We start from the raw sequence: 25,671 nt of genomic DNA on the forward strand, positions 1-25,671 counted from the left end.
TGATAACCTGTGGGAAGACCGAGCTTTGTGGCGATTAGGTGTCGCAAAGCGCCAAAGAGCGCTATAACAGCGACTCGTATGTATGTACGTTAGCCTTGTTTCCCCAATATCGTGTTTCACATACGGACGTATTTCGGTCAAACGGAACTATGTGCATTAAGAAATGAGCCCTTGGACCCAAAAGAATATGTGCATAACAGGGCTCACGTCATAATGCACATAGTTCCGTTTGGCAGATATACGTCCATATGTACTTGTACATATTTCGGTTTACGCTAGTGTTATTGTACGTCTATTTTCTAAGTATCAATGCTTTAAAATACGCAAAAACTTAAAGATTCTACATGCATACGTACACGGAGAAAAAGACTTCGTGCATGGGACCCGAAGTTGAGGTCATACGGATCTCTGAAGTTTCCTGATCACGCATCCGAAATTTGAGGTCCAGCTGCCGAAGTTCGGGTCAGACATCGAGGTACTTCGGTATGTACCGGAGAACTTCAGATGTCTGACCCGAACCCCTCGGTATATGTCGGTACTCTAGAAGTCTGACCCGAACTTCGGCAGCTGGACCTCGAGTTTTTAGATACGTGATCCGAAAACTTCAGAGATCCATATGACCTCAACTTCAGGTCCCATGCAAGAAATTTTTTTCTTCGTGTAATAGCCGCTTTCAAAGCGCAGCTTCGCCACCCACTGGAAAAAAACACATTGGATCTAGAGTCCAGACTCTTAAAAACATCGAAAAGAAAAAATACTTTTGATTCAATCAGATTTCAGCTTAAATCAAGAACCAAGCCTCTTAATTTGAACAGATTTCCTTTTGATTTAAGCTTAAATCTGATTGAATCAAGAGTGTTTTTTCTTGTCAATGTTTTCAAGAGTCTGGACTCCAGATCCAATGTGTTTCTTTTTTCCAGTGCCCAAAACTAAGTTCACAAAATTAAATGCTCGGCCCCGAAATATTTCATCGGTGTTCTTCTGAAACAACCACTGCCAAAAATCCGTTGATACCCACTCGATTTGGCTTCTTTGAGGTGAATGGAAATGAGTCCGCAACTTTTAATAATATTCCAAGCGCGAGAAAGTTGCTTCCCTCAAGTATTCAGTCGTTCCTCTCCATCAACCTCAAAACAAATCCCAAGTTATTTTTTGAGGCTCAATCGAACAAAAAATTTAAAAATGCCAAAATGAGGGAGGGGGGGTTGAAGAATAAGACCTGGCGACGGAGGCGTGTTGTCGAAGAAAACGTTTCAACGGAAACGAGAAACGGGAAGAAAGTGGCGGCTGGAAACTTATGAAGCGCGGAAAGTGGCGGGCGTTTAAACAGAAGTTTAATACGGAGCGACAGGAACAAAGGCAAATGTAAGCCGTTACATCAACAAACAGCGGAACACAGAGTCTGAAATTATTCTGCGCCGCACACTGAGGGAGGGGAACTCGAAACCTGGCTAAAACTCGAACGGGTCAGCTGAGCTGGATGTGATGCTATACAGGGTGGGCCAGAAGTTCCAGGACGGTCGGCTAACTTTTGAACGGTTCGAGATAGAAAATGAAACTTTGGGAATGTTCCTATCTCAAAGGGGACCATCTTATGGGGGAGTCAAAATTTTGGTCCCCCCTAAGGGAGGGGGTGGGGGCCCCCAACTTTTTTTTTTCAAATGGCAACCCTATCTTGTGATACCTCATTCGAAAGACCATAAAAAACTAAGAATTTTGGCGCAAACTGCAGATCAATATCTTAATTTTTGACCGAGTTATGATACTGTCAAAGGTCAAATTTGACCTATTTTCAAAAAATCACAACTCCGGTTCAAATTATCGTAAAGAAAAAAAATAAAACGAGAAAATTTACTAAATTGTGTTTGCTTTTTTGTAAAAATTGCAGAAATCACTTCGAACTAATTTTAAGGGGGGGTTCGGACCCCCAAATACGTCAATTCAAAGGTCATTCAATTTTCCCGCGAAATAAGCCAATTTCCCCTAGAGTTGCCTCCACATTATCTCAGTAAGGTCAAAATCAGTTCAACATTACGTTGGGCAAGTCCCCAAATTTCAGGAAAAGTTAAAAAAAAAACCAATTTAAACGGTTAAATTTAATTACCTTAACCGCCTATCTCTACAGAGAAATGCGCAATGCTTTGGCCACTTTAAGACGCGGCGTTCAATCGTTGGCTGAAAACTTCGAAGTTCAGTATCAGTATGAATCATTCGTGAATGCTTTGTTACGAGACAATACAAAACAAGCTACTATTGACTCTTTCTTTAAATGATTGTTTTAAAACATTGAGTTTTTATAGATGAATTAGAAAAAATTAGGAAACTTTGTCCGAGCGCCAAGTTTCTACGCCGAATATTACTGGAGATATTGCATGTGTGAGGAATTTGCGATTTGACCATGACTTCTACTGTAAAAGTTCGCGAGAAACACGATGGTGCCACTGGTTTTCTCTGAAATCAACTCCCAAACTCAAAAAAAGCTCAAGTTGAGGCCAAAATGGAGGGGATATCCCACCCTACCCTGAGAGTCCACGTCTACATCAAGACAAACTATCCATGCAAAGATAGGGAGCAAATACATTGACAGGGCTGTCACTTTATTTGGGGACTCTAAAACTGAAATCAGGGCAACCCTGTCATAGTATTTGCTCCCTATCTTTGCATGGATAGTTTATCTTGATGTAAACGTGGACTCTCAGGGTAAGGTGGGATATCCCGTCCATTTTGGCCTCACTTGAGAGCTTTTTTTGAGCTTGGGAGTTGATTTCAGAGAAAACAAGTGGCACCATCGTGTTTCTCGCGAACTTTAACATAAGAATCAATGGTCAAATCGCAAATCCCTCACACATGCAACATCTCCATTCATTTCAAACACCTCGTCTCATCCTTTTCTCATTTCCCTGTGTCGCTCCCGCGTTCTTTTCTCCACTTCTTAAACGCGCTACATTGCTGGAATTTATGAACATCCGTGTTACTCCTCAGTTCCCTTTGTAAAATGTCTCTAACCCTTAGCTTATATCTTGCCACAACATTTAAAGTTGAGAAAAACTAATAGAAACATCCGAACAGACTTTGGACCCCGCGTGTATTCCTGTTCGATTTTTATGAAAATTGGTATCTGGTGTCATTTTTTTCCTTGGTACGGAAATGTATTTTCTCCGCAAGAGAAAATCAGACTTCCAACTCGAACTGTAATTTTAGGCAACTCGCAATCGGTGTGACGATCAGAATTTCTCAGTTTAGCCCATCTGGCTACCCCCCCCCCCCCCCCCTCACCAGCGATCACGCTCAGAGTCGTCTCTCGCCGCGGCCGCTGCGCGGCCGTCCGAAGTTCGCTTTTGGTTCCTGCGGTCTTGCTCTCGCCGCCCGCGACCGGACCCGCGCGCGGAGGGCGGGAGGGGACCGGGGGGAACGACGGATCACTGTTTTCGAGCTTTTCGCAGCTTCTGGTCTGTTTTTCTCGCCGGTCCTTTCCCCCCCCCCCTCTCGCGCGGATCCGCGCGACTTTTGCCCCCAACGCCTGATCGGGCCCGCGGGTGCAGTCGGCCCGCAGAGAACGCGAGTTCAGTTGCTGGTTGAATGTAGGTCGGGGACCTGATCAGGAGTTGGCTGTTTTCCTTTGAGTAGTTTTTCTCTTGCAAGAATAGAGTAGTTGTTCTCACGTAATTTTTCTTGCGTGTAGTTTCCCTCTTGTTCTGTCTTCTTTGTTGTTTGTAAGTATCATTTGTGAAGCCCCTTTTTTTTAATTTTTTTTTAGCCCCTCCCACCTCCTCCAAATCCGCCAGATTTGTGGTGCTGGGGCACCTTTGATCTCTTAGTTTGTTCCCCCTTTTTTTTGGAGTAAATTGTTTCATTTGTCTTAAGTTATCTTGTAGTTTTTCTTGCTTATTTTTATTTGTAGTTTATTCCCCTTTTTTTATTTCACTGAGGTACCCGCACGTGTTTGATTCGAGTTCGGCTCCCAAGCCCGCTCGGACACGGACCGTGTTCGGTTTCTCCCCCCCCCCCTCTCCGTTTTTTGTTCTTTTTTGGGATAACCTGCTTGTGTTTTGGTTCGAGTTCGGCTCTCCAAGCGCTCGAACCTTGACGAGTTCGTTGTCCACGGGCCCGCTTGTGTCCCCCAGGGGATCGAGTACGGCCCAAGTAGGGTAGTGCCTTTTGGCACCAAATCGGTATGACTCATACCACCTTCTATGAATTTTTTTTTTTGTGTGTCAGAGATTTTATATTTGTGATAATTTTAATGATGTATATTTCCGCAACTTGTAATATTTCCGCAATTCGTAATATTTCCGCTCTGTTATCGTATCGTTACCTTTGTTTTATTCGACAAAAAATTTGACAACTCTGAATGTGGATACCTCCCATGCGTTACTCCTTTTATTTATTATTATTATAAATATTATTGTCACAATTTTTCCACCAACTTGTACTTACTCCGATTAAGTCTATAATTTGTGTAGTTATCCGTTGCAAGGTATACTCTCCCCCCTCTCTTTTTCCCCGTATTTTTAAATCGAAAATCATTTCTTTAAGTGCAATTCAACATTTCGCTGCCGTTTCGTCGGTTCACTCTTCGCAGTAAGTCCTTAACGTACGATAGTTTCCTACAACTACCTAAAATTACTAAAAAAAAAAGGTTTGGCCAAGTTTTCCAGGTCGAAGTCACACTGTGCGCAGAGAGATGAGCTCGGTGAAGGGCCACCACTCAGGAAGGAGAGGGTGGCCTGGGAGCGGGGAGCTTAAAAATGCACTTTTATTATTTTTCAAAACCTCTTCAGACGCTCTTGCTTGACACTTGCTCGGCACCAGCCGGCATTAGGTGTCTAATAAAGCGCGTGAGCTCTTCAATCTTCTTCCTTTGAGGCTTTCCTCCACCGTGGGTTATCGGTGCAAACTCTATCAAAACCATCTCGACGCCTTAACGTTAAATACTCCACAATAATCGCTTCAAACAGGATCCTTTTACGCCATGCACGCTTTTCCCCACAAGCAATTTTAAGTCTCCGGGCGATCGTAGCTGCGCTCCGGGATGAGCCCTGCGGGCCGATTATTGAAATTGTTAGGCAAAGCTACAGACAAATAAGACAAAAGGGATATGGAAGGGTCCTATTGGTGGAAGTGGGTGATTCCAATGGACAAAGGAGGTAGGTAATAGACTAACTAACGGCAAACGACGAAAGGCCCTTTACTTAGTCTATCATTCTCTCCCTTATTCTATAGAAACCACCCATTTCAACCAATAGGATCACTGCATACTCTCTATGTCTTCTTTGTCTATCGCTTTGTCTATCAGTTTCAATAATCAGCCCGCTACTTTTCATTTAACTGCATACTTTCCGTGGTTCACGTGGGAGTGGAGCAGTGGCGTGGCGTGAATTGCGATATATCGATTGTTATGCCATTTAAACCTATGGTAAAGAATCGATTATTAAGGTGTTCGCTGCGAACACCCTGTTTATCGATCCTTTTCCATAGGTTTAAATGACATAACAATCGATATGTCGCAATTCACGCCACGCCACTGGAGTGGAGATGCGTTCTAGACGAGGTAGCCCGAGTCTCACACACTGAGAAAACAAAAAGATACGCTGTTGAAGTCGAGTTGACGTTAGCATTTGGTTCTCAACGCGAACACAACATCACGTGACCCCGATCATTATTATCGGTGCGTATTATATATAGTTGCTTAATACCTTTTCTAAAATCCAACAGATGAATCGGCAGGAGGGTCGACCAAAGACACGAAAAGAGGGAAGAAGAGGATCCCTCTAAGAACAACGAGAGCAGGGTCCCAAAAAAGAATCAGGAGAGAAGAGAATAAGCAAGGGAGCACGGAGAATGTCCCTGTAATTGAGGAAAATGTTCCACTAAAAACCCACTAATGTTTCACTAATGTTGAGGAAATTTAAAACCACTAATTACTTATTCTGGAACTTTGAATACGACTTCTGCAACGCACGCGTTTCCTCTGTCGCAAGTTATGTAAACTTGTGTTTGTTTGAAACATAAATTGAGTTTAACAATTTTTATCTTAGAATTATCCCATGTTATTTTTGTACCATTGGATTTTAGCTTACTCGGTTTAGGCTCAAATTTAGTGTTTATACCCGATCAGAACCGTGTTGTAGGTTCCGTTGGCTCAATGGAATTTTCTTTTTTTTAACAAAATAGCTTCTTATCTCGTCTTTCAGAACAAGGTCCCCGAATTGGGCTCACTTGACGGGGGTGGCCGAAAATCACAACAAACCCGTAACATAGACTTGTTCTTATCACTTTCCTAACCTCAACTAGTGCGGTGTTTGAACTTATGATCAAGATACGATTCTGGACACCTTTCGGCATGATTTCTAACGGTATTTTCCGAGGAAAGAGGACAATTTAGACACTTAAAATAGCACAACAGGTCACGCTTTGGCTCGGTAAACACACGGTTGAGATAGGGGTGATGGCGGTGGGCGAACCTTGCATACCAACTGACGTCACAGCCAATGGAAATCATTTATTTCTTACTGCAAGATCGTTGCAGTCAAAGGAAGCCGTCAAGTCAAGGAGCCGATTCATCCGATCAAAATTATTGTGTTGGTAAGTGAAAGCAGGTGAAATTGGAACGAAGGCCTAGCCAACCTTAGAATCTATCCTAAATAATTTAATAATTTTATATGAATAAAATTGATACAAAATTCTTTATTGTATTTAACATTGTTATTGTTTTAAAAATTTAAATTTAAATTAAATATGTAGGTATAACTGACTCATCCACACGAGTGAACTCATGGATGAGGGGAGTTGATTGTTATTATTGTTGTATATTGTAAATTGAAGAATTTGAATAAATTGAATTGAATTGAGATAATGTTTAAGATGATGATTATGATGATGATGATTATGATTATGATGATGATGCTGAATTGGACCTCCTTAGGATCCTCCGCAATTCCGAACGGGAAAGTCAATTAAAAATTTCGAATTAAGTCAGCAGTGTTGCTGACCGTTTCAGTCAATGAGGAACTCTTCGTATTAACGATTGTGCAAAAATCACATTAAAGGAACTCAAGCAACCGGTGCCAGGTAAACCGAGCCGCGTGCTATGACTCGGAGAACGAACAGTTTCGGGGCCATTAATTGGGACCTTCATCAAGAAAATGTCACCCAAATCGACTCTAGCCAAATCGCTGCACTTAGCATCTGACCGTGCAGCCATACCCGGACTTTTCGGCTGGGTTCGAAGCAGATCTCAAATCTTTCAAACTACAAGCCGCCATGGCAGCATGAACTGCACTTCAGAACTTCGGTGCCACAGTAAGCAACAAGGAAATCGGCAACCAAGAAGATCACTAAAAAGGAATCATGGCGGAAGACCCCTGGAGCATAGTCTACAAATTGCAAAGCGGAAAGGTGAAGCCGCAAGAGGTTATCGGGACGGTGGGTCTCGGCGATGCGCCGAGGAGACCTGCTCCTTCGCCGATACCTATGAGAAACTCTGCGGGAAATTCATCCCGAAGGATCTCCCAGAGTCAGACACACCAGAGTAAGCAGTAGGAGGGGTGATCGAAATTCTCGTCTTGAACGCTATACAATCCGAATAGGGAAAAAAGGTGGCCAAATTGCTTGCAGATTACGGGAAAAATTGTCCGCAGCCGTAATTCCAACGGGAACATGACGCTCAAGCCCTTCGAATATTTGCACATATGCAACGAACGATGAAGTCCCACTAAGTAGTATTGAGTTATTATTGCCCTATTGTAGGGTCATCCCATATGAAATCAACCAGCCAATGAACCGCCCGACTCGTATTTAGCTGATAATTTTTTTTCTTCTGCAGACAACGCTTCGGGTCGAGGATAGTCCCGCAGCTAGTGGAATACGCTATAGTGTGCTCAAGTATCAGCGCGGCGATCCAGATATGTCTCCTTCAAATGGGCGGGATACCGCACTGCTCAGCTAGACGTAGGGTAGCCTGGGGTTAAGTGGGCACGGCGGGTTAACTGAACACTCGACCTAGCTGCCACCTGGTGGGCAAACTCAAAACCAACTACGCGTCAATTTCATCAGTTTATAGACCCTTACTAGTGTACCTTGCGCTGAGTTGATAATCTTTGTTTTTTTTGAAGTTATGTTTACAAACGTGTTTCGTGGGGCGAAAAGTAAATTCCCGGTGCTGTGAACTGAAGCCCAAATGACATATCTAGCTTTTGAGGAAGGCTTTGGTAAGTGCTTTATTGTTTCATCTATAGTTTTATGTACTATTTCCAGTGATTACTTTGGTAATTATTCCAATTGAGTACTATTTATGATTTTTTTTCTCTGAAATTCCGAAATGGGGTTAACTGAACACTACCAAATGGGGTTAACTGAACACTACCAAATGGGAATAAAGAGGGCATTCCCAGTTAACCCCATGGATTACAAGTTAGCCAAAACATTCACTAAAACTTGTTTTTTGATTTTAATTGCAGTATTTTAACAACTAAAAGGAGAAAAAGGACAACCAACCATGGGACCTATTCAAAAGTCATTGAAATAAGTTTTCCGTATCTCTTAGTGAAAATGTACATAATATAAGTATTAAGACAAACAAAAAATCATCCTCAGATGTATTTCTTTAATTTTTAAGACTTTTCCACTTGTTCATTTGACTTAATAAAAGTTTCCTCTTTCAAAAGTATGCTTTTTCATCTTAGTGTCCAGTCAACCCACCCCCAGTGCCCAGTTAACCCACCCCACGGGGTTAACTGAGCACTTTCCCATTTTTTACAAAATCTAAATTTTGACCATGAAGAAATTTAAAAAATGAAACATACTATTTTTTGCAGATACCTTACATTATACTGAAGACATTGTACTTTAAAGATTAACTCTATCTATCACCAAATTTGTTTTATGATTTTTCAAACAAAATGGTGCCCACTTAACCCCAGTCTACCCTACCTACGAATAGTTGTATTCTCAATGAATGATTTGAGAACTCTCAAGAACCACGTCTGTGGTGCAGTTCAAAAACAATTTAAGAAAGAAAAGAATAATTTGGGGAGATGGAATAAAGGAGTGTTTCTTCGCGCATTTTCAATGTGATGACATTACCCAAAAATATGAAATAAATCTTACCTACGAAATTAATTAGTATTAGAGATTTTGAAGCACATTAATGAAAGTAAGTGTTTCAGTGAATAAACTGTCAAGCATTAGTGCGGCGATCCAGAAAATTTCTCCTTCAAATGGCGGGATATCGCACTGCTCAGCTAGACGTACGAATAGTTGTATTCTCAATGAATGACTTGAGAACTGCCAAGAACCACGTTTGTGGTGCAGTTCAAAAATAATTTAGGAAAAAATAGAATTTTTTGAGGAAAATGAATACGTGAGTGTCTCTTCGTGCATTTTCAATAAGATGACATTACCCAAAAATGTAAAATAAATCATACTTGAAAAATTAATTGATATTATAGATTTTGAAGCACATTAATGAAAGTAAGTGTTTCAGCAAATTGACCGCAAAGACAGACGAATTTCGTATAATTGCGTCCATTTCGTTCACTCGAGGAGCCAACACGTGTTAAACAGGAGGGGGAAACGGAGAGGAATAAAAACGATATTTAGTTGAAAAAAGTGTGCTTCTCTTGGAGAAACGGAGAGACTCAGAGGATGGCTGGCGAGACTTTAATCTTTTATACAGAGCTTTTTTATTTTGATTTATCGAAGTATTATAGAAGTGTATAAACTGTGAATTATATAGTGCGTCGGAGCCATTTGGCATTTGGTATAATGGGATGTAGAGGGCGACACGTCAGTAGTAGATGTATGGGAGGGGGATGGGAACGGGGAAGAATGGGAGTTGAGGGAAGGAGCTTTTCCCAGCGCGGAGATAAGGCGAGGAGCGAGGGACGCAGGGATAGGGACAAGTGCGATATGGATGCTGGAGGGATCCGCTCAACAGCTCCCATGGTGAAATATTCCACTCGAGAGAAAGAAAACTGCCGAACATGGCGCCGGCAGGTCCTCCCCGAGCAAACTAGTCGTCGTGTAATTGGTATTCATGATGAGTTGTCAAATACTGTGGTTTCGCAACGCCGAGTCGAGAGTTACAAGTCACCTGCATATTCATGTTTCATTATCACGGGGTGTTAACCCGTTTTTCCTTCCAATTCGTGTTTTCCTTTTTTTTCTAGCCGTGAGAAAAGAGTCTGATCTCCTTCCACGTCGGAAATGTGCTTTCGAAGCCTGTTAACTTGCCAAAAACGCGACGATTTTGTGCAAAATACACGTGATGACTCTTCAGAATACGGTCAAATACTTCAGGAACCAAATTTTCGAGATATGACTCCATCGAACTAAATTTTTTTTTCAGCTCTTTCCAAGCTCTACGATAACGAGTTCCGGGATTTTTTCCGATCTACTATTAATTTATCTCTAGTATTATTTTGAAGAACAGGGAATCATCACTAGGTATTTCTCATCTGTTTTCCTGAGAGAGTGCAAGACAGAAAATGTATTAGAGACCTTTAGATCGTGGGTAGATGGTTTAAATTTAGATCTCCCCTTGAATATCAGTATGGATGGTTCCACTGTTGATTTTAAATTCCTCCGTATACTTTAGACTTATCATTAGGAACTGAATCCTAGTGCCAACAAAATCCTTTGCATTCGCTCATATGGGCTTCGCGTTGTGAATAATGGTATTAGGTAAAGTTTGAGGAGGATTGAATTGGATGAAAATCGAATTCCCTGAGCGACATTAAGAATTCTGCTTAGTTGTAACTGCAAAGAAGGAAAAGCTTATTTTATACACCAAAATGAGATGCGGGTTAAACTCTTTTGATTTATTTAATTTGTAAAAGATTTTGCGAATGCCGTTCACAATATGAACTGGGATCATGTCTAGGTCATCGTTTTGTTCCATCAAACAAGAATAAATACTCACCAGATGTGAACACTGAGAGGTGTTCGCAACACTGAACGCAGATGATCTATTGTTATTTTGGCCAACAACCCAAGAGCGATATTGTCAATTTACATCAAGAGCTGTTTCCATAAATCGAGGTCTATGGTCACTAGTCTATGGTCAATGAGAAATCCATGGAAATTAAGCCTAGTTTAACAAGATCGATGGAAGCGAGAAGTCCATGGTCGGGCTGCCGGAATGATGCGTGCTCATAACAGAGGCTCCGACATGGCCATAGCCGGCGGGTGCTCCGCGAAAATTAGGGGAGGGCGCGAAGAAAAACGAGGCGGGAAACACCATAAATAACGATAAAATTACCCGCGAAAAGGCGGCATTATTGAAACATCTAATGGGACAGATGTTGCGGTGAGAGGCCGCGGCAAAAACGACGCCGGCCTCCCGCGCACGCAACGCGGCACCCCCCTCGCCGCGGAAAAACCGCGCATCCGCACGGGACATCCGCCCGGAGCCGCGCGGTTCTCGCCGAGCCCGACCCCCGACTAACTGTACACCGCTCCTTAATTATGTTATTCAACTTCTATGACTATCCAACAGTGTCCTGTTGCGTATTTTTCCCGGGAAATTGCCCCACTCCGTCTTTTAGCCGGAGCGGCTTTTAACAATAAGTCATAAGATAAATTGAGCGCCCCGAACAGTAGACGCCGACGCTTTCGTAATATTGATATTATTATTAGGATGAACCCGGCTTCCTCCGGCTCAGGGATCATCCCTCCTCCCGGCTACGCGCGAGGAAACTTCCCTCTTCCCGTCTTCCTCTTTCTCTCCATCTTCTCCTTTTTCCTCGCGGGCCGCTCGGCTTCCGTTCCGGGACTTAAGTGCGCCCAGTAACAAATTCTACCGAGCCGCGACCGTCTAAGTTTCATCACGAGGTGGAAATCGTGATAATTCACAGGGAGATGGAGCCGGGAACTATAATAAAAAGGAAGTTTGCGAGGCCCGTCAATGGTGAAAATCTGAGAACGCATGCCACGATTTGCGACGCTGCTTATTACTTGTCGAATTATATCCAACACACGGTAAAATAGGGTAGTCAACTAGTTGAAAATGCGCCAGCTACCGTGCGGGAGTTACGATAACTACCGGGTTAGTTGTGACCTCCACCGCAGTAGTTATCGTAACTACCGCACGGTGGCTGGCGCATTTTTAACTAGCCGCTGGTTGTGTCGACTACCCTATTTTCTTCCGTGCACCGACTGATTTGATTCCTAAGCATAATTATGACTCTAGACAAAATAATATTAAAAACATCAAAACTTCTCTTTACACGCAGCGCTGACATCCGAAGATTAAACAAACGCCCCTTCAAAGAAGCAAAGTTAGATGCACGCAGGGAAATTTTATGTTTTCTACGTTTAGTAGAAATAGCTCTTAGTTCACCAGGAATCGACGAGCAAATAATATAAGTTGCTGCTAAGTCTCGCGAAGAGTCTGCAAACAAATTTGAATCATTTCAGTTTTGCAATGCAATAACCTTAAATTTGAGACTTTTATTGAAGGAAACAGACTTTGCATCATTTGTACGGAGCCTAAAACAACTCTGCCTACAGAGGGCTTTCTTTAACTTACATGAATTTGTAATGCATGAATTGTTGTGATTCGATTAATCGCGGGGAATCAATTCAAACACGGTTCACTCAGGTTTTATAATATTCGTAGGAAGATGCGTCACTGCTGGAGCCGAAGTTGAGCGAGAACGAAAAAGCGGAATAATTAATTGACAAGAAAGAAAAGTTTCGAGGCTGAAATAAAAAACTTTCGATCGGGCTAATTATGTACATTAGCGCTCGGAATTGCGTTTAATAATTGATTTCCATCGGCGACCCTCGCGGAATCCGAGGCCAGGGTCGAAGCGAACGACTTGTTAATGAGTTTACGATCAAAACTCTCATTAAAATAAACGTTCGGGACAGTGGCGAGGCGCGAATGATCGATAATCGATATTTCCTAATTTGAAACTATAGAAAGAATCGATTATTTAGGTGTCGTTGCGAACAACCTGTTTATCGATCCTTTTTAGCGGGTTGAAATAGGAGATAAATCGATACATCGCAAAGCACGCCACGCCAAGCCACGTTCGGGACCGACGATAAAATTCGCTTTCTTCCTAGACCCTTAGGGAAAAGCTGGAGGTTTGGAAATTTTGAAAATTGAGCTTGTCCCTGGTTGAGCAAGGGGTATCGAGGAGCGAGAGGGGGTGTGGCACCCCTTCCTCGGTAAATTGAATCATAGGGGATCGAAATGAGCAATCTCCCTACTTGCTGAAAGCTACTATGACACTGATTTTCGGCGATTTTTGCTGCGCTTTTTTCTAATAAAAAGTTCATTACGATCAAAAAACAAAATGAGTCAATGCTGAACTTAAAAATCTCATTAGATTAATCTTAAAATTAATTATTTATATTCCTTAAATATCACTTGGTTTGTATTGTTCATTTGTTATTGTATTTAAAACCTCTTCAAACTTAAAATGGTTTCATGTATTACACTCGTGCGCGTGTTTTTATCCATTCATTCAAGCTAAACACGACTTGACATCTAAACATAGACAAAATCGAGTAAAATTTAGTAATGGGCCACTAGACAAGGTCTTAAGAAAAAAAAGTCACATGTTTTCTCTTCAAATTCTTACGGAGAAAACAATTCAGACGACGAGAAGTTTTGAAATCAATTTCTGACCGATGTGTTAACAAGTCTCTCAAATACGGATCAAACAAAAGTTCGATTACGCAAATGACGTCATTTGTACCATCTCCAAGTTCACATCGAGCTTCATAAAAAGTAACGATTTCTGAATTCAACTCGGAGGATGAAAGTATTGTATATACTTTTTACAGACTAAAATTTGAAGGTTTCAGGTCAAAAAGTCCACCGTGTGACGCCTACTTTTCGGTGTTCTTTGAGTTGTGAATCATGTAAGGCTACGTTCTCCTAGCGGAAGAACCTGAATTGCCAAGGGCGAGGGTGCACAAAACTCTTTCAACACCGCGTTCTGGAGACATCGCCTTCAATTGCGAGTCTTGTGGTTATTATTCACCTCAAAAAGTAACCTTAAACGCCATGAGCATTTGTGTGTAGGGGACGTTAATTATTACTGTGCGTTCTGAGCAACCACCCACTTCCACCAATAGGATCTCTCCAAATCTTTATAGTCTCCTTTGTCTATAGCTTTGTCTATAAATTTCAATAATCGACCTGCTGTGTGGCGGTCCGCGGACTCCTAGCTCAGGAGGCAAAGGGTTAACGTTCAGCGCCAACGGTCGTTGCGAGCTTGGAGATAAAATTAGCTCATTTTGCAACGCGGATCCGGGGCTGAGCCGGGTTCAAGGGGCAGGCTATGTGTTGCGGGTTGCGGGTGCGCAAGTTAGCTGAAGCCTTGTGAATTATCGCTGCACAATCCCGCGGATCCTATGCAGGCAAACTTCTGTAAATACCCGTGAACAAACATCAAGGATCTCGTCTCCGGGCCCAACTTCCCTGCCCGCCGAGAGCGCGCCACCGTCACGTTGTGCGTGAAAACTCAATATTTCTCGTCTTTCCAGTCGATCTTACCCCATGCACCTGTCCGAAAAAGCCATCCCAGTACAATGGAAAAAAATTTGCCGATAATTTCTTTTTTATCATTCATTACATGAAACGTGTTTGTGACTTGTTTTCTCGTGCATCAGAATACATGCAAAAGACACGGGAAGTGGATCCTGATGTTTGGGCATGTTTTTATGAAGTACGCCAAAACCATTGACTTTTGTAAAACAGTAACAAAGTTTTGTCCAGACGTGACTTACAAGTGTGCCGATGATTACGACTTCAAGAGTGAGAAGTGGTTCATATCATGCTCTCATGGCAATTTGATGTTTCCCCCTGAGGAAGATTTTGGGAAAGTCTGGGTATACATTAGTTTGAATAAACAGACACTGTTTCCAATTGGTACTATGACGTTGGTGATGTGAGAAGGGCAGAGGCAGATCTCTCCGTGTATGAAACTTTTGAATCATACTCATCTAGGCCAAGGCATTCTGCGAATGAGTTATTAAATGCACTTGAGAAGGCCCCTTACATATCAGGGGATCGGTTGCCCTCAGATATCTACAAAGACTTAAGCAATGGTACAGACACTTTGGATCGTGTGGCTGAAATGGCCGCCAAATCTGAGAATACGAAGCCAGGGAAGAAAGTTAGAGAAACATGGAGTTCAGATGACATCACTAGAGAATTGACATCGTGTTATGACCAGACTGCACTTCCCTTAGCTCAGCTGTACTCAGGGGTAACTAGCAGAGAAGGGTCTATCCAAGTTGAAATTATATTTGACCGCTTAAAAGTACTTGCAACACCAGGCAGCAGAATGTTAGCACTAAGCAACGATGTAAAAGGGTGGAGCCGACTAGCTGACGGGGATGCATGGACACAACACCATGACAATACATAGCTGAGACATGTAAGGTCCCAAAGGGGTTCAGGTTGAATAACATATGGAGAGGTGTGCATGCTGCGTTATGCAAAAGAGGATACAGGCAAATTTACCCTTAGAAGCATGGGTTGTTCCAAGGATGGACAGGCACAATGGACACACTTCTCAATGTTAAAACGAGTTTGTGCTGTGTGCGGAGAGCAAAAAGAGAAGGTCACATGCTAGCTAATGAAGGTGCTCACACGGCTGGCCTAATAGATGATGCAGTCCAGGGAGCAGAGTTTCACGGATGGAAAGACGAAACTCAAGAACAATACATAATGAGAGTCCAAAAGGCAAGTGACGCACATTATAAAACAACTTTCGACACATGGTCAGCAATTAGTGCAGAATTGGATCACATTAAGACGCTTAATAGCAGCATTTTTATAAATCTCAACAGGTTCTTTCGTGAAGGATATGAAGTATATCTCCCAATGAAGGTGTTCGCCCAAGCAGACAGAGAACGCAACAGAAGATTTGCCACTGTGCATTCACAATTCGATACGGTGTTTGGCAGCTTTCGAGCCGCAATGGAGAAGGAGGCTTGCCCGATACTTGGCTTCTATTCTGCTATTGTTAGATGCCCATAGTTGGCGGCATTGAGTGACAGAACCCTAATGGGCCAAGCCACCTTGATGGTGTTAAATGCAGCTTTTGCGCCTCAAGGCCGGCCTTGGTGGTTGCGGGGATTCACACCATTCACTAGAAAAAAAAAACCACATTGGATCTAGAGTTCAGACTCTTGAAAACATTGACGAGAAAAGGGACTCTTGATTCAATCAGATTTAAGCTTGAATCAAAAGGAGATCCGCTGAAATTAAGAGGCTTGGTTCTTGATTTAAGCTTAAATCTGATTGAATCCAGAGTATTTTTTCTTGTCCATGTTTTGAAGAGTCTGGACTCTGGATCCAATGAGTTCTTTTTTCCAGTGTTCAGTTGATTCATATTCCAGGGATGCAGGGATAGACTCACAAGCTACTGTACAATTATGTGCACTGTGTTAGACCAGCTACGTGTTTAAGACTCTGATATGGCTGGCAGGTTGAGTGGGATCTTTAATGCGACTATCTCCCAAAGACATAAGGAGACCAACAGTATTGCCATCATGTCCACCACCCCGTGGGAACCTATGGCCGACGGAGTACCTAATCCGACCAGTTCCATTTTGAACAAGCTTAAACACGGCATGATTCGAAAGTGCAAATCTGAAGTTTTCAGGAGCGTGCTGCCAAGAAGGAATAGCAGAGAGTTTGAAATTGCATTTAGAGAAATCCTGAGCTGCTGCTCAATAGACATTGAAATCCTTTCTTTACTGACCACCCCATAGAAGTCTATGACCGACGGAGTACCTAATCCGACCAGTTCTATTTTGAACAAGCTTCAACACGGCATGATTCGAAAGTGCAAATCTGAAATTTTTAGGAGCGTGCTGCAAAGAAGGAATAGCAAAGAGTTTGAAACTGCCTTTAGAGAAACCCTGAGCTACTGCTCAATGGACATTGCAATCCTTTCTTTACCGTATCAGACATTCCCAGATGCTGTCACTGGTATCCTGGTGGACAGATGCTATAAAAAATGAATTAATTAGCTTTAACAGTGACCGATACATCATAAAAAACTGCTTTATATACATTAATAGATGTCGTACTTTTTTATGACCTACATTTTTCAACTCAGGGCTTCAGGATCGATGCTCTTTAAGCGAAAATTCCGGAAAAGTACGAGGTCGTACTGTCTGCACTGGGTAGATATTTTTTCGAAATCTACCTAAAATTCAAAGAGGCCCGTTATATTATGTTATGTGGTCGGTTTAAAATTTGTAGATTTCATACTTCCGGAAACCTTTCGGTTACGGCCGCGCCAAGTGCAGAGTGGATGTGCAGGCTAGAGTCACATCGGGTGACGTCACCGCAGGACTTAGAAAAATGTTTCGGTTTTTTCGGACTAGGAAAAATTTTCAACGGTGTGGACCCAAACAGTGAAACTTTTTTAACTAGTTAACTGTGCGAATTAGACAATTTGTGTTCTGAATATATACGGTTGTTTTAGTAAATTTTTCGAAAAAATTTTCAGACTTCCGAAAACCTTTCGGAAGACTATTCTTGAAGAAAGAAGGCTACGCGCAATAGAATTTTCTTCACGAAGGTTTACTGGCTTCATTTCCCCCAAACTTCATTTTCACACATACTGCTCTCTCGGGCAAAACAGCATGTCATGTGGCTCATACATGAAAGCGCACATCTACAAATGGAAATAACCGGCGCATATGGTGTTCCGAAAACGGGTGAAAGAAGTCCGTTCCGTTTGGCGTGATGGGGTTGAAAGTTAAGTACTGATATAGAGCCACGATTTGACTCCTTCGCCGGGGGATGATGGAATGGTGTGTACAGAGATTGTTTGGGAGCCGCTCGCTGCTGGGAGCCACTCGAGAGCCGAATGAAAGAACTAATGAAATCCGTGCAGAATAGTGACTTAACCTCTCTATACAGCTGCCGCGCTGAGGAAAAACGCCGTACGAACCTTCGTCAGTTGCCAAACTTATTTAGATTAAATACGAATTTTCAGGAAAACTCGTGAAAACTTCTCTCTCATTTTATCAGATTTGTAATTACAGTATTTTCTCGCTATATGAACACTCATTAAAATGAAAATCTCTCTTCGCTGCCCTTTTAACAACAGTTTTCCAGCAGCATTGTGAAAATACAGCTGCGGTACAAAGTTAGTTTAAATTTGAGAGCGAAATCGAGGACGTCCATTTCTCTGCAGTCAAGAAGCAAACGCAAAAAACAAATTACTTCACCTATTCCTGAACATGTGAGTTTCAGTATTTTATTGATCTGTGCTTCGTTTTCTCCATTTCCCCCCTTCAGATTTTAACTTTTTCCGCATGCCTCCGTATTTTCGTTGAGCGAAGTTCATTATAACGAAAATATTTCACCATCGCCCTTCTGCCCACATTGTCCCGCGGCACTTGATACTCCGGAGCATTCATCCTTCAAATGTGCAAAATTCACACCGGAAAGGGCTCGTCTGGAGACACAAATAGGAAAGACATTCACCATCGCGAATTTCCAAACCTGTTTACAAGACTCGAAAGACAGTTGGACTAAAGTGTGCACATATATCAAGACCGTCCTTGTAAATAAAAAAGCAGCAATAGACTCTCTAATTTTTACCGATGTACGCCAAAAGGCGGATTCCGGTGTCGCGCACCATCACCCGAGTTGATTTAAGTAATTCTTATACTTGTAAATTTCATCTCATCATAGCTAATCTCTGTTACTTACAGTCCTAATAATTCTTGTTCCTTAAATTCAATTTATCACTTTCATTGTAAGTGAAAACGTATCTGTCTATATCAAGCGATAATAAACAAATAAACAAACAAACAACAAAAAAACAACAAAAATTATAACGAAAAACCGTTCGGTTCCTTGCCGATTCGTCATGGCGAGACAGTACTGTAGATCTAAATTTCCGAAAATTTCAGGATGATATATTCACAACTCTCCTACAAAAAACATGTTTTCTGCGCGGAAATTTGGCAACTCTCGAATGTTCATACGGCGTTTTTCCTCAGTCCGGCCGTATACTTCTCTCGGGCGCGCAGCGCATGCAGTTTTCACGGCATCCCTCTTGTGCGCTTCGCTTGTTCGCGGCTCCATTTCATTTGTGACGCGTCCTAGAGAAAATCCGCCCCGGGCTTCCTGGAACTCGATTGAGTTCCAACCACCACTAACGTTAATGACATGATTCTGGGTAGCTTTCGCCCGCCAGGAACGCCTGGTCATTCCGCGGAAAAATATCAGCTGGGCGTGTGGTAGAATTGAAGGGGTCAGAGCCGCTGAAGCTTTAATTGAATTGCAACGTTGCCAAGTTTCACCCGTTGTATTAATTATTCATTAACGAAAGCATATTGAACTATTGGCAATTAAGGAGAATTGGCATGACTGTATCGCTCTCCGAGAGGTTCAGCAGTTTCGGGTCTTCATGAAGCTCTTGAGGAATGAATTACAAATACATTTAAATCTCAACTTTGGCTGACCAAGCTACTAAAGGCGTAGTAAAAACAGAAATGATGAACGCTGTGAAGAAATTTTTCGTCGAGAATTGAATTTTAATCGTATTTGCTTCTAGTGTTAAAATTATGTGGGTAGTTTTACGCACTGAATCATTTAATGGCTTTAAAGGTCGATTGATAAATTATTTACGATGTCTAAATTACAAAAATGTAGCAAGAAGGTGAAATCGATTATGCTCCAAAAAAGGAGAAATAAAAGTCTTGAAGTTTATTCAAAACTCATTCCGAAGTTGGACCATATAAAACCCAGTGTAATTGAGTTGTCTTTGAGACAAGCAGATCAGTGGAAGCATATCGCATCAAAAAATGATACCTATGCTGTATTATTTTCCTTTCACGAGACGAGAAGGAAAGAGGAAAAAAACTTGGTTTGGTATTTCAGAAAGGACATGTTTCGATTTTAATTTCAACTCACCCTTGAACACAAACTCATACCGAAATAAATAGGTAATGATTGTACTTGCGCCAATGCACAATGCCTTGAAACTTACCTGAAACAGAAAAAAAAAATTATAGTTTAACGGTTGTTCTTCGACGTGGAACAGACATTACTGGTAACATCGTAATTCCGGCGCGGCCGAACACCTGGACTTCATCTAATTTTTAGTAAATAAAAAAGAAGGAATATCCGTAAACAGTGTATATCGCGTATAGAAACATCAATTACAGGTATCCGAACCATTCAGAAGATTCTTCTTCTGGACCCAGAATGGAACGACTCGGCACTTGCCAACTCATTAAAATCGGTAAAAAAATCAGTGCTGATGGCGTAGATACATACTGTTGTTAAGACAGACGAAAATTACGGACTATTTTTCACATTAACGCATTTTTGGTTTTCTCATTAGATTTTTTTTTTTTTTTTTTTAAAAAAAAAGAATTCAAGTTATTAGTGTGTTAAGCTTTTAGATTCACAATATATAAGGTTTAAAACGAAAAAGGTTCAAAAATAGTTACATCAACAAATTTAGTGATAGGATAGGTAAGATTTTCACTAAGCATAATTATAGACCAGGCTTCAAAACCAACAATAGCCTCTCCACAAAATTAAGCACTAGACACCCTAATATAGATAGTGATATTTATAGCAAATCTGGAGTTTACGCAATACGCTGTAATGATTGCGACTCCCAGTATATAGGGAAGACTGGGCGTAGCTTTAGTAAGAGATTTAAGGAACACTTAAAAGATCCGCTTTCGAACGTATATCAGCACTGGAAGGAGACTAACCATACCATCACAGACATTGATACTAATTTGAATATTTTGCACAATAACATCGATGACAAAGCACTTAGCGTCCTAGAATCCATCGAAATAAGGCGTGCCATCCTTAGTAATAATGTTTTGTTAACTCCCGATTAGATATACAGAATTCATTTTCTAGCTTAACTGATTTGTGCATTCAACTAAATCTCTACTAAAGCTTGTCTGGTCTTCTCTGTATTACGGGTTGCCTAGCTGCGGTAGGTAGCCATGCCCTATTTAAAATTAGTGTCTTTCACTCTATACTTCATTTGTTTACTATATTTTTCTGCTAACCCTATCAGCTACTCCCACTGGTTTTTTTAAACATTTTTAACATTTTTTCACTTTTGACCAGTTCTCAAGTGTTTTAGTTCGCTTTGCCTCTCGATATTCTTCTCCATCATGCATTGTGTTCTTACTGTAATTAACTTGTTTCTGTGTTTTGTTTTAAGTGCGTGCTGAAGATGGGCTAAGCCCGAAATGCATCCAAGCCATTAAACCTTATTCAACAATATGCGTGTTTCGGTATACTTTTTCATATTTTTCATCTTTATCATAACAGCACGCGAGATGCGTTTTTCCAGTTAAAAATAGTGTTTAAAAACCTAAATGAATCAATTAAAATTTGGTGTGCCTTCAATTACTCCTTGTGCTTTCGAAATTTTTCCAATGCAAAATAAGAGTGAGCTACGCGCTTTCAAGGTTGCAATTTTAATCCTTCAAAATTATGATGTAACTCCTCGATGTTTTGTCGTAAGTACCTTAAACTTGGTGAAGAAGGAGATGTTATAACGTACTGTCATTTTACCTGTGATTGACGCACGACTCCGAAAAATGACGTTACGAGCGTTCCCAAATTTTAAAACTATAATACCTCTCTTGTCAGATGATATTTGAAAACAAGCAGAGATATCCAACACAAAGTGTTGATTTGGCGCGTCAATAATTCGTACCTTGGATGTTGCACACTTGTCACAATAAAGGAGCCAAAAAATCCTGTCATATCTCTAAGGCACTCAGGTTTGTGATCTAAAACAAATGTGTACACAGTTATTGTAAAAATGAGACGATTTTATTAACATTATATTTATAGACTACATAAAAACTGGACATATATGAGAAAATGATACATTGTTTATTTATAAAAGAATACTGAATGAAAAATTTAAAAGATATAAATTTTAATAAATATTTGTAAAATTTACAAGTTATCAATTTGTTATGAAGTTAAGAATTTGTACTGATAAAAATTGGAGAAGTGTGTCATTAATAATCTATTTCCATTCTAGAGTTGGATGCATTTACATAGACAGCTTCTTGAAATAAGGAAATTTTCGTGTCAAATATTTTGACTCTGCGGCCAATATGCTCTTTCTGAATTATATTAACATTGGCGTTCCATAAAAGAAGATTAAGTTTATTATCAGCATAATCTGTAAGTGTTACTGCTCTGCGTTCATATGGTTTCTGATATGTATTTATGCCGGAGGAAGCAGAAAATACTTCAGTAACAGTGCCTTCGACATGAACAATAGTATTTTGGGGAATCAAGTTATTATTAATGTCTTCAAATGCAGCAAAATTGTGAGTGACATCAGGCAAATTGACCTTGTTTTTGCTGACTCGTTCGATTTGTGTTTTCTGGGACGCAATTAATTCATAGGGATGACTTGTTTTATTAAAGAGTGGTGCAGCAGGCTTTACTATTGCCTTCGATATTTGATAACTTTCATTCAATTCTAAAATTGAGGCTAATTTTTCAGCTTGTTCATTGAATCCTGTTAACAGAATGGGCCTGTTGCAAACTTTTGCTAGAGCAGAATGAAGAGTTGTTTCCTATAGATAATGCCTCAAAAATCACGATGAGCGCATCGGCAAAGTCTGAAATGCACTCATAAATTCACAATCTGCGTAAGAAATTTGCGTTATTTTGAGCTTCCCGCTTCAAAAACGATACTACTGCACAGGTGAACATTTTGTTAGATGAGTCCCTCCATCGTCGGCAATATTCATCATGGCCGACGCTTGCGCAGTTCCGCGAGTAATTCGAGGAGAGTTCAAGATCAATTAAGGCGGGCGAGGAAAATATAAACGTAAACACGCCGATTGTTATCTGATTTAATCCTGTTCAGATGTTATCTCGTCCCATCACACGTGTTTTGGCGGACTGGCGTCGGCCATGATGAGTATTGCCGCCAATGGAACGGCTCCTCTAACAAAATGTTCACCTGTACCGTAGTATCGTTTTCGAAGCGGGAAGCTCAAAAAACCGCAAATTTCTTAGGCAGATTGTGAAGTTGTGAGTGCATTTCAGACTTTACCGATGCGCTTATCGTGATTTTGGAGGCATTATCTGTAAGAAACAACTCTTAGTTTTGCTCTAGCAAAAGTTTGCAACAGGCCCATTTGGCCAGACATATCTTGAAGGATGGACTTAATTATTAGTCCATTTTTCTGGGGGCTTTTATAGGAAGCAAGACTGGTAAGCGAGACTACTTTACCAATTATAGGCTTTTGATTTTTGTCTGTGTTAATTTGTGTGATCGGCATGTTTACGTCTACTGCAGACTCATCTAATGTTTATGAAACATAATGTACAATATAAAATAAGAAATGAATTTTGAAAATAGTTACATGAAAAAATGAAGATATAGAAATCAATAGGAAAGAAATGTCATTACAGGAATAAAAACCCATGATACTTGCTGATATTTTAACTCTTCAATAATTATAGAGAAACAGAGGAGAGAGCATGTTATTTAAGAATAGTACATACATTTCATGATTTCTTTGAGCCTGTTTCTGTCCATCAGTGATAAGACACGTAATTACTATTCGTATGATATTGAACATGAATGAAACCAAAAAGGAGGTAACCAGGATAGACGATACTGCCATGCCAAGGAAGAATGTTGTATGAACATTAGGGAGTTGCCTAATTTCCTCCAATAAAATGTTTATTTTTGACGATAATTATCAATATTTTTTCTAGAAATTTGCAGACTTTTATGATGATATTGCAAGCAAAAATACTTGAGAAATTGAAAGAAAATAGTTACAAACTGCCTTGAAATTTAGTGATTTGTCGAAGGAGATTTGGCAATGTCTGGAGGTTCATATGGCGTTTTTCCTTAGCACGGCAGAATAGTGGAGAAAATATTTTGAGGGTGGATTATTTTTGGTCAGGCATATTTTCATTGGTTTGGAAAAGGAGGCTTAATCATTGAACACATCCTCTTAATTTGTGTTAAGGTACAAATAATTAAATGATCTAGACAAGCACATCAGCGATGCACAGTTATGCATAACCACAGTTGATTCATATTTTACATTAATCTATTTCTCTTGAAGCAAAAAGAATATTGTATGTTATATTTTAAAAAAGTAATATTTTGACTGTGAAACTGTAAATATGCGTATTTTGGTTTCAGTGTTTCAAAATTTCTGCAAAAATTTCATATTTTAAAAGGAGACAAAACCAACATCATGGCTTGAAGATTTCATAGAATATTCTTCATAGAAAAAAGGAAAATCATTGAAATTTTGAAACCATGATGTTCAGTAGTTTTCCAAGTAGAAAATAAAATGTGCCAGGAATTCTGCAACGCTGCAAATGGAGATATGTATTGCTGCAGTTACACCATCAACTTACAAGTGTATATTGTATTCGCATTTAAATTTTTTCTTACCGTTAAAATGCCAGGTACTCTTCTTATTGTTATCTTGTTCATCAACTTCGGAGATGACATCGTCAATATCAGTATCTTCTGGAAATATGATTATAAAAGAAAAATACAGATTACGACGGCAAATAATGATTATTATAATGTAAATGATAACATAGTAGGCAGATAGGTGAGATGTGATTTTACACTCTCAATATTGCTCAGATGCAATTTAGAAAGTATCTTGACTAAATTTTCATGAATTATTGAATGCAGAATTAATTTTGAAAGGATTGAATGCAGCAGAGTTGCAAAAGTGACATATCTATGTTTAAAATTTGAGGTGGGATAATGGCGGCTTCTCAAGAGCAACGAGGTAGGCGATCTTTTGCACCAACGAACAGAAGACTGATGGCGAAAAATAACCAATCAGAACCTCCCAAAAAAAAGAATTTGCCTAAAAACGGAACTTCGTGGTTCTGCGCAGATTTACCAGTCAGACACGACATCTCGAGGTGGAAAAAAACTCGCTGAAAGCGAATTTTAGGAATCAACACAACTTGACGTAGAGACATGATTGGCTAAAAAATACAACGGTTTTTGATACATCGGAAAATCAACCAAAAATCGGAGACTGGGCGAAACGCTCAAGGTCGCAGAGGTATAGGGAATCCCATAGCGAAAGCAACGGAACGATTGTAATATCATGGGGAACTCCGTTCCCATGACAAAATCATAGTACTCACGTTTAAAGGGTTTTCTGCTTCGTCATGTTGAAGTTTAAGCACCTTGCGCTGCGGAGTATTTTTCTCGCTTTGGAAGTTTTTTCTTTTTCTTGGCGCTACTTTACGAACCATCTGCAAAAAAATTATTTAGCTAAGATAAGCATTTCACAAAAAAAAATTTAATTCTCATCTTCAAAGCATTGGGGAAAAATTAGATATGAAGAAAAACTTATGGCTTGTTGATAGAGGATTGAAAAATACAATGTTAAATGCCATCCATTATATTACCTACATGCTGCCGATAACAAATAATGCAGGAGGAGTTTTATTTGGAAAATCATCAAAGGTTTTGGAAGAATCAATTCATATGTCTTACTTAAGAAAATTATTGAATAGATGAAATTAAAATTAAACGGTCACAATGATTCAATACTATGTGATGGTGCGCTGAGCAACTGTGAGACTGACGAGTTGGCCAGTGAACCAGTGAGCTCTGGGCATCGCTACACAACTGGCTTAACCGCAACAACGCAATTGCT

General features: G+C 40.4%; 1 protein-coding gene and 1 long non-coding RNA gene across 5 annotated transcripts in view; one reads left to right on the top strand and one right to left on the bottom strand.

Annotated features, from left to right (window-relative positions):
- The window catches only part of LOC109030076 (uncharacterized), a 337,729-nt gene that overhangs the window by 176,265 nt on the left and 135,793 nt on the right, over positions 1–25,671 (bottom strand). The gene's annotated exons all lie outside the window — the stretch shown is intronic.
- On the top strand, positions 6,721–8,665 carry LOC109040403 (uncharacterized). Its single transcript, XR_002009829.2, has 2 exons — positions 6,721–8,210; positions 8,460–8,665. It is a non-coding gene; the product is annotated as an uncharacterized lncRNA (long non-coding RNA).

The sequence above is a fragment of the Bemisia tabaci genome, chromosome 2 (genome assembly GCF_918797505.1).
Source record: "Bemisia tabaci chromosome 2, PGI_BMITA_v3".
Lineage (NCBI taxonomy): Eukaryota > Metazoa > Arthropoda > Insecta > Hemiptera > Aleyrodidae > Bemisia > Bemisia tabaci.